This window comes from Amphiura filiformis, chromosome 6 (genome assembly GCF_039555335.1).
Source record: "Amphiura filiformis chromosome 6, Afil_fr2py, whole genome shotgun sequence".
Taxonomy (NCBI): Eukaryota; Metazoa; Echinodermata; class Ophiuroidea; order Amphilepidida; family Amphiuridae; genus Amphiura; species Amphiura filiformis.
In genome coordinates this window covers 26,587,290-26,593,834 of record NC_092633.1, presented here as the reverse complement: position 1 = coordinate 26,593,834, position 6,545 = coordinate 26,587,290, and the positions used below count along the sequence as shown (strand labels likewise).

Below are 6,545 nucleotides of genomic sequence, written 5' to 3'. Positions count from 1 at the left end.
GGCGCCAGGAATTTTTCTTCAAGAGCCATTGGGCATGTTGGGTGTCAAAGTGAATTTCTGGGGGGGCTAAAATCAACAAATTTTGCACACAATTACTGCAAATTTTCATAATGTTGGGTTTTTACTGGGGGGAAAGAGTTCTGACTGGGGGAATGCCCCCCTGGTGCCAACACTGACCCTGAGATGTAATGTTACCTAATCCTACAGGGAACTCTATTCTTTGAAATTGAGTGCACTGTCAATAACAAAAGTGTTGTTCCAATAAACGACACCTCTGAGTTACCCTCTTTATGCCTTTATGCCTCCACCAGAGATATTAGGGAACAAACCAAAAGATCGATGACGTCCTATAAACGAAACTAGTTTCGTTTGGGGGGGAGGGGGTAAAATACTTGATTACGTTTGTAAAAAAACATCGGTCTGAAGAATGTGTCATTAATATCACTATATTAAAATGTTCAACATTTTATTATTACGTTTCTGGCAGCGACGGGAGGTGGGGGTCGGCTGAAAAATGAAACTAATTACGTTTATAGGACGTCATCGATCTTTTGGTTTGTTCCTGAGGGAGACTTTCCCATGTAAAAAAATATCCGCTGTCCATGCGAACTAGGCCTGGGAATTAGGTTGTAATGTGATAGACCATAATGGTAATTTGTACTGAGTACCCTTCGCCCTCGGGGGTATATTGTTTTGTCGCATTTATACTGTAAAAAGGGGTAAAATAATAAACTAAAAAGCTATAGATACTCTTGAAAATAATGGAATGGGCAGCCGCATTGGACACTTAAAGGGCATATATATTCAGTGGCGTGCGCAAAAGGGGGCACCTGATTTACTATGGTGTGAAAAAAAAATTATTTATGAAAGAGTCCGTCACTTTTGACGGTGCAAAAACGTCAAAATTTGCCCCCTCAAAATAGGATTCTTTGGCCTTTTAAAACGCTAAATCCCCAGAGCTTCCGGCTTTGCCCCTGGACCCCACCAGAGTGCAAAAACGTCAAAATTTGCCCCCTCAAAATAGGATTCTTTGGCCTTTTAAAACGCTAAATCCCCAGAGCTTCCGGCTTTGCCCCTGGACCCCACCAGAGGCCCTAAGATGGCCCCTGGACCCCACCATGCACCAGGGGCCCTAAGGCGGGCTCCTGGACCCAACCCGTGAGGGGCTTTGCGGCAAGCCGCTCGCAGTGCAGGCTACGCCCGCACCCTACACTCCTAATCAAACTCCATTCGGGGGAACTGAACAACCTGGTCCCTACTTTCAATGTGCTGCGCACACCACTGTATATATTGCTCGGACAACATCATATCATTGGCAAGCTAATATTATGAGGAAAATGACACCTTTTTTGAGAAAATAAGACTTTTAAAATTGATATTCCACAAAAACCAACTGTAAGCGGTGAGTTCCTTCGAACAAGACAGATTTGACTTAGAAACAAGTTTGAAGTCAATGTGCCCGCTCTCAATGCACAGAACAGAACGTATACTGTTGTTGTTCTCAGAAAAAAACCTCTGAATCAAGTATTACAAATTTAATGGTTTTTAAACATATGGATAAAATCAGCCGCTGCTTTATTATATATTAGTAAATAATGTGATATTACATTTCATATGTATATCAACATCATGAGAAATATTTGGACTAAAAATAAAAAATATTTTGAGCTTAGACTTTGAGTGTGATCAATATTGTATTTATTATGCAAATAAACAATTTCAATGGGCCGGTAGCTAACCTTTTGTTGACCATTGAAGGTCGCGTATTTATACATGAATGAACATGAAAGAGCTCAAGGCTCATGTGTTATCGTGAACATAGGGGAACGGACGAACGGTGCAGGTATTAATCCCAATCTTGATATTAGTATAGTTTATTCTATCTTACGTTGTTTTAATGTGTGGTAATAGTCTTAAATGAAAAAGTGTTCGGGATTACCCCACTCTCATTTACTTACGTCATTCAGCCCGCCCGTTGCCTTGAAAAGATGGGAAGGACCCGTACGGTACAAGCCCGAATTTTGTCAATTTTCAATTTCTCTTTTTCAGGAGAAATATGCATAAGAAATTGCAGCGAGTATCAACTTGTAAATTGTAAATTCTCTTCGAATGGAGTTAAACTTGTTTTTGCAATAGATTTGCCCTTTAACTCCAATTTGGAGAGACGTTTTTAAAAATCCTGCCGCTCACCCTGCCAGCTGTCATTCAATCAAAAGTGCGCCCTCTATTTTCCTTTATTTATTTGTCTAAGTGGATGGCTGAATTTGCTCGTGAAATGGCAATTTGACACACATATTTTGCGAGTAAATTACGGCAGGTTTTGGATGCGAAGTTAAGACCTGATACCATATATCGATGACAGATCTGATAGTGAAGTAAAGTGTGTGTAAGTATCGTTCTTTTCTGTATTTTTCGTAGTCATAACAGCAAATCTTAGTTGCTGATAATGATTGTCTTGATAAGCTTACAACTCTTGTCTGAGTCTGTCATGTCTGTACACAACAAGCACTGCATCGACGCTTGATGTGCTGTGCAGCAGTGCTTGTCAGTGTCACTGATAGTGCTTACATTTACAAGTGTGTGTTGGCTATACAGCGAGCAAGCTAAATGTTTTGTCAAATCCTTTTGCAATAACTGTTCAGCACATATTATATCGCACATGCCACATGCTCAGCACCAATCATTTTAAAATGAATAATGATTTGGCAACACATTTTGTCTCGTCTTGCTGTCCGAGTGTCGATTCGGACATAGGCTAGCTGGAAAGACCATATTATACTATAGGTATGCCAGGCAAACCTTAGTTATAATGAAAGACAAAGATAAAAAGACTAGTTTGCGTCTGACGTCACTGTCAATCAAACTCTCTACGATCATTGATTGGCTAATAGCGCGTATAAGGAAGGTCCATTCATCTGGCTGGTGCCGATCGGAGAAAAGGAATAGCAGTGAATGGCGAAAAATTCCCAAAAATTACGTACTCTTTCAAGGCAAAAAGCAACATTTCTAGGCATTGTTGACATGGTGCCTTCACCAAAGAAAGTTTGAGATAGATAGTTTGTATGTTTGATGGTGCAAAATTAACAATAAGGCGCCCGGTTTTACCGCCGTGTTCAGCAACTCATATCATCACGACACTTGTAAACAAACCGTGCTCGGAGTTTGATTGACAGATGACGTCAGACGCAAACTAGTCTTTTTATCTTTGTCTTTCATTATAACACATTTGCTAGTCAGCGAAATTCGCCTAGACCGGGGACCAAACACAATAACAATACATATTTACATAGAAATTTCAATTTTTTTCAAGAACAGGTGAATTTAAATTTGCCATCAAACTGCATCAGTTTATATCAAATTAAAGCCCTTGAGTAAAGAAAGCCAAAACTGAAAACCTTTTTGTCATAGCACTTTCCGTGGCAAAGTTACATCTTTTCAAAGATCGACTTTCATCAAAAAGATTCTGCTAGCAAAATTCCTCAAAACAGCATTTAAGGGGCGCAACACTAAATCACTACGCATTTTATGTAAGAACGAAATTAAAGCTAATATAGTCCATAGTGAGTATGAGATTGTTGCGACCATATTTACCGACATGTTCACTTTAAATCACTCAATATCAGCTCATATGCATTCGACAAGTGTCTTCAATGATAACATGCAGAAAAAAACGGACATTTTATCTCAAAAGCAATTCTCTGTGGCGGATGAAGACAACTTCCGATTTTGAAATGTGAGTGGTGAATTTAGTATATTTTTATGCCATATTTTTTGCACCATGAAATTGGAAAAAAAGTCAACGGTCATCGATATATGCCGACAAAAGTTTTGGAATCTACAGAAACAGAGCTTTAATTTGATACCAAATTTATTTTGCCAAGTATTGCAGGGACGCCAGGAATGGCGCTCAAGTAGGCCAAAATCACACGTTATCCTATGGGGACGCTTATTTAGTGTTGCGCCCCTTGTAACGGCAAGCCGGCGTCATGAACGCGTTCTTTTACATTCTTCGGCGTAAAATAAGAAATGCGCGTCATGAAATGTGTTCTATTTCAATCATGATGATAAACAAGAATTACGAAAAGTCACCCTGATGAATTATTATTGGGAAAAATGCTTTATTGGCCGAGCAGGCACCTGCAAAGTCTAGAAATTGTATCCAAAAATCTTCAAAAAGGCTCAAAAATGGGTTTTAAAGTTAATAGGCATTGTTAATCTGCATGAAGCCATTTTGCTGCATATTCAGTAGGCCTATGCAAAAAGATCATAATTGTTGTTACTGAAACGGGGGGGTTTATACTTCACACTCATTAATAAGTGTTTTCCAAAACAAAATGGCAAGACAGATAATCTAGAAAAGAAATCAAAGACGTGCTTAAATTGTTGTCTGTCACTAGTTTTAGTGAGTTTTGTACAAACTCTCGCATATTGGAGGAAAAGTCAAAATATGTGATTTTCCGCGTTTCGGCACTGATCTTTAAAACAACATTGCTCTTGAACGAAATGTCGCAGAGACATGAAATTTTCGGTGTTGAGCTACAAATTTTCTGTAATTTAATTAATAAGTGACAAATTTGGATTTTGAAAACATTTAAATCCTTATAAGAGGGCGCAACACTAAATCACTACGCATTTTATGTAAGAACGAAATTCGGCTAATATAGTCCATAGTGAATATAAGATTGTAGCGACCATATTTACCGACATGTTCACTTTAAATCACTCAATATCAGCTCATATGAATTCGACAAGTGTCTTCAATGATAACATGCAGAAAAAACCGGACATTTTATCTCAAAAGCAATTCTCTGTGGCGGATGAAGACAACTTCCGATTTTGAAATGTGAGTGGTGAATTTAGTATATTTTTATGCCATATTTTTGCACATGAAATAGCGAAAAAAGTCAACGGTCATCGATATATGCCGACAAAAGTTTTGGAATCTACAGAAACAGAGCTTTAATTTGATACCAAATTTATTTTGCCAAGTATTGCAGGGACGCCAGGAATGGCGCTCAAGTAGGCCAAAATCACACGTTATCCTATGGGACGCTTATTTAGTGTTGCGCCCCTTGTAACGGCGGCGTCATGAACGCGTTCTTTTTACATTCTTCGTGTAAAATAAGAAATGCGCGTTATGAAATGTGTTCTATTTCAATCATGATGATAAACAAGGATTACGAAAAGTCACCCTGATGAATTATTATTGGGAAAAATGCTTTATTGGCCGAGCAGGCACCTGCAAAGTCTAGAAATTGTATCCAAAAATCTTCAAAAAGGCTCAAAAATGGGTTTTAAAGTTAATAGGCATTGTTAATCTGCATGAAGCCATTTTGCTGCATATTCAGTAGGCCTATGCAAAAAGATCATAATTCTTGCTACTGAAACAGGGGGGGGGGGGTGTTTATACTTCACACTCATTAACAAGTGTTTTCCAAAACAAAATGGCAAGACAGATAATCTAGAAAAGAAATCAAAGACGTGCTTAAATTGTTGACTGTCACTAGTTTTAGTGAGTTTTGTGCAAACTCGCATATTGGAGGAAAAGTCGAAATATGTGATTTTCGCGTTTCGGCACTGATCTTTAAAACAACATTTCTCTTGAACGAAATGTCGCAGAGACATGAAATTTTCGGTGTTGAGCTACAAATTTTCTGTAATTTAATTAATAAGTGACAAATGTGGATTTTGAAAACTTTTAAATCCTTATAAGGGGGCGCAACACTAAAACACTACGCATTTTATGTAAGAACGAAATTCGGCTAATATAGTCCATAGTGAGTATGAGATTGTAGCGACCATATTTACAGACATGTTCACTTTAAATCACTCAATATCAGCTCATATGCATTCGACAAGTGTCTTCAATGATAACATGCAGAAAAAACCGGACATTTTATCTCAAAAGCAATTCTCTGTGGCGGATGAAGACAACTTCCGATTTTGAAATGTGAGTGGTGAATTTAGTATATTTTTATGCCATATTTTTTGCATCGTGAAATAGCGAAAAAAGTCAACGGTCATCGATATATGCCGACAAAAGTTTTGGAATCTACAGAAACAGAGCTTTAATTTGATACCAAATTTATTTTGCCAAGTATTGCAGGGACGCCAGGAATGGCGCTCAAGTAGGCCAAAATCACACGTTATCCTATGGGACGCTTATTTAGTGTTGCACCCCTTAATACTGGGGGTGTTTCTAGATCTTAGTCTCATGATGATAGCAGCTTTTTTTAATGGAACTGCTATCAAAATCCCTTTAAAATTCCATGTGTGAGTGTCTCATCACCATAAATTATCATATTTGGGTCAAGTAAAGTACGGTATAGAAAACATATGTTTCCTTGACCGACCTGTTCTTGAAAAAAATTGAAATTTCTATGTAAATATGTATTGTGTTTGGTCCCCGGTCTAGGCGAATTTCGCTGACTAGCAAATGTGTTAACTACATTTAAGGTTTGCCTGGCATACCTACGTTTAGTCTGACTGCCACCTAGTACAGGGATATAGTATACAGTGATTTTTTTTGGGTGGATCACCGTATA

At 38.2% G+C, this 6,545-nt stretch overlaps 1 protein-coding gene across 3 annotated transcripts in view; it reads left to right on the top strand.

Annotated features, from left to right (window-relative positions):
* Positions 1-2,254: 2,254 nt before the first annotated feature.
* Positions 2,255-6,545, top strand: part of LOC140155192 (protein PALS2-like) — a 49,309-nt gene continuing 45,018 nt past the window's right edge. For all 3 annotated transcript variants that reach the window (XM_072177937.1, XM_072177936.1, XM_072177935.1), the window contains exon 1: positions 2,255-2,386. The gene's annotated coding sequence lies outside the window, so the exon portion shown is untranslated. The remainder of the gene's footprint in view (positions 2,387-6,545) is intronic.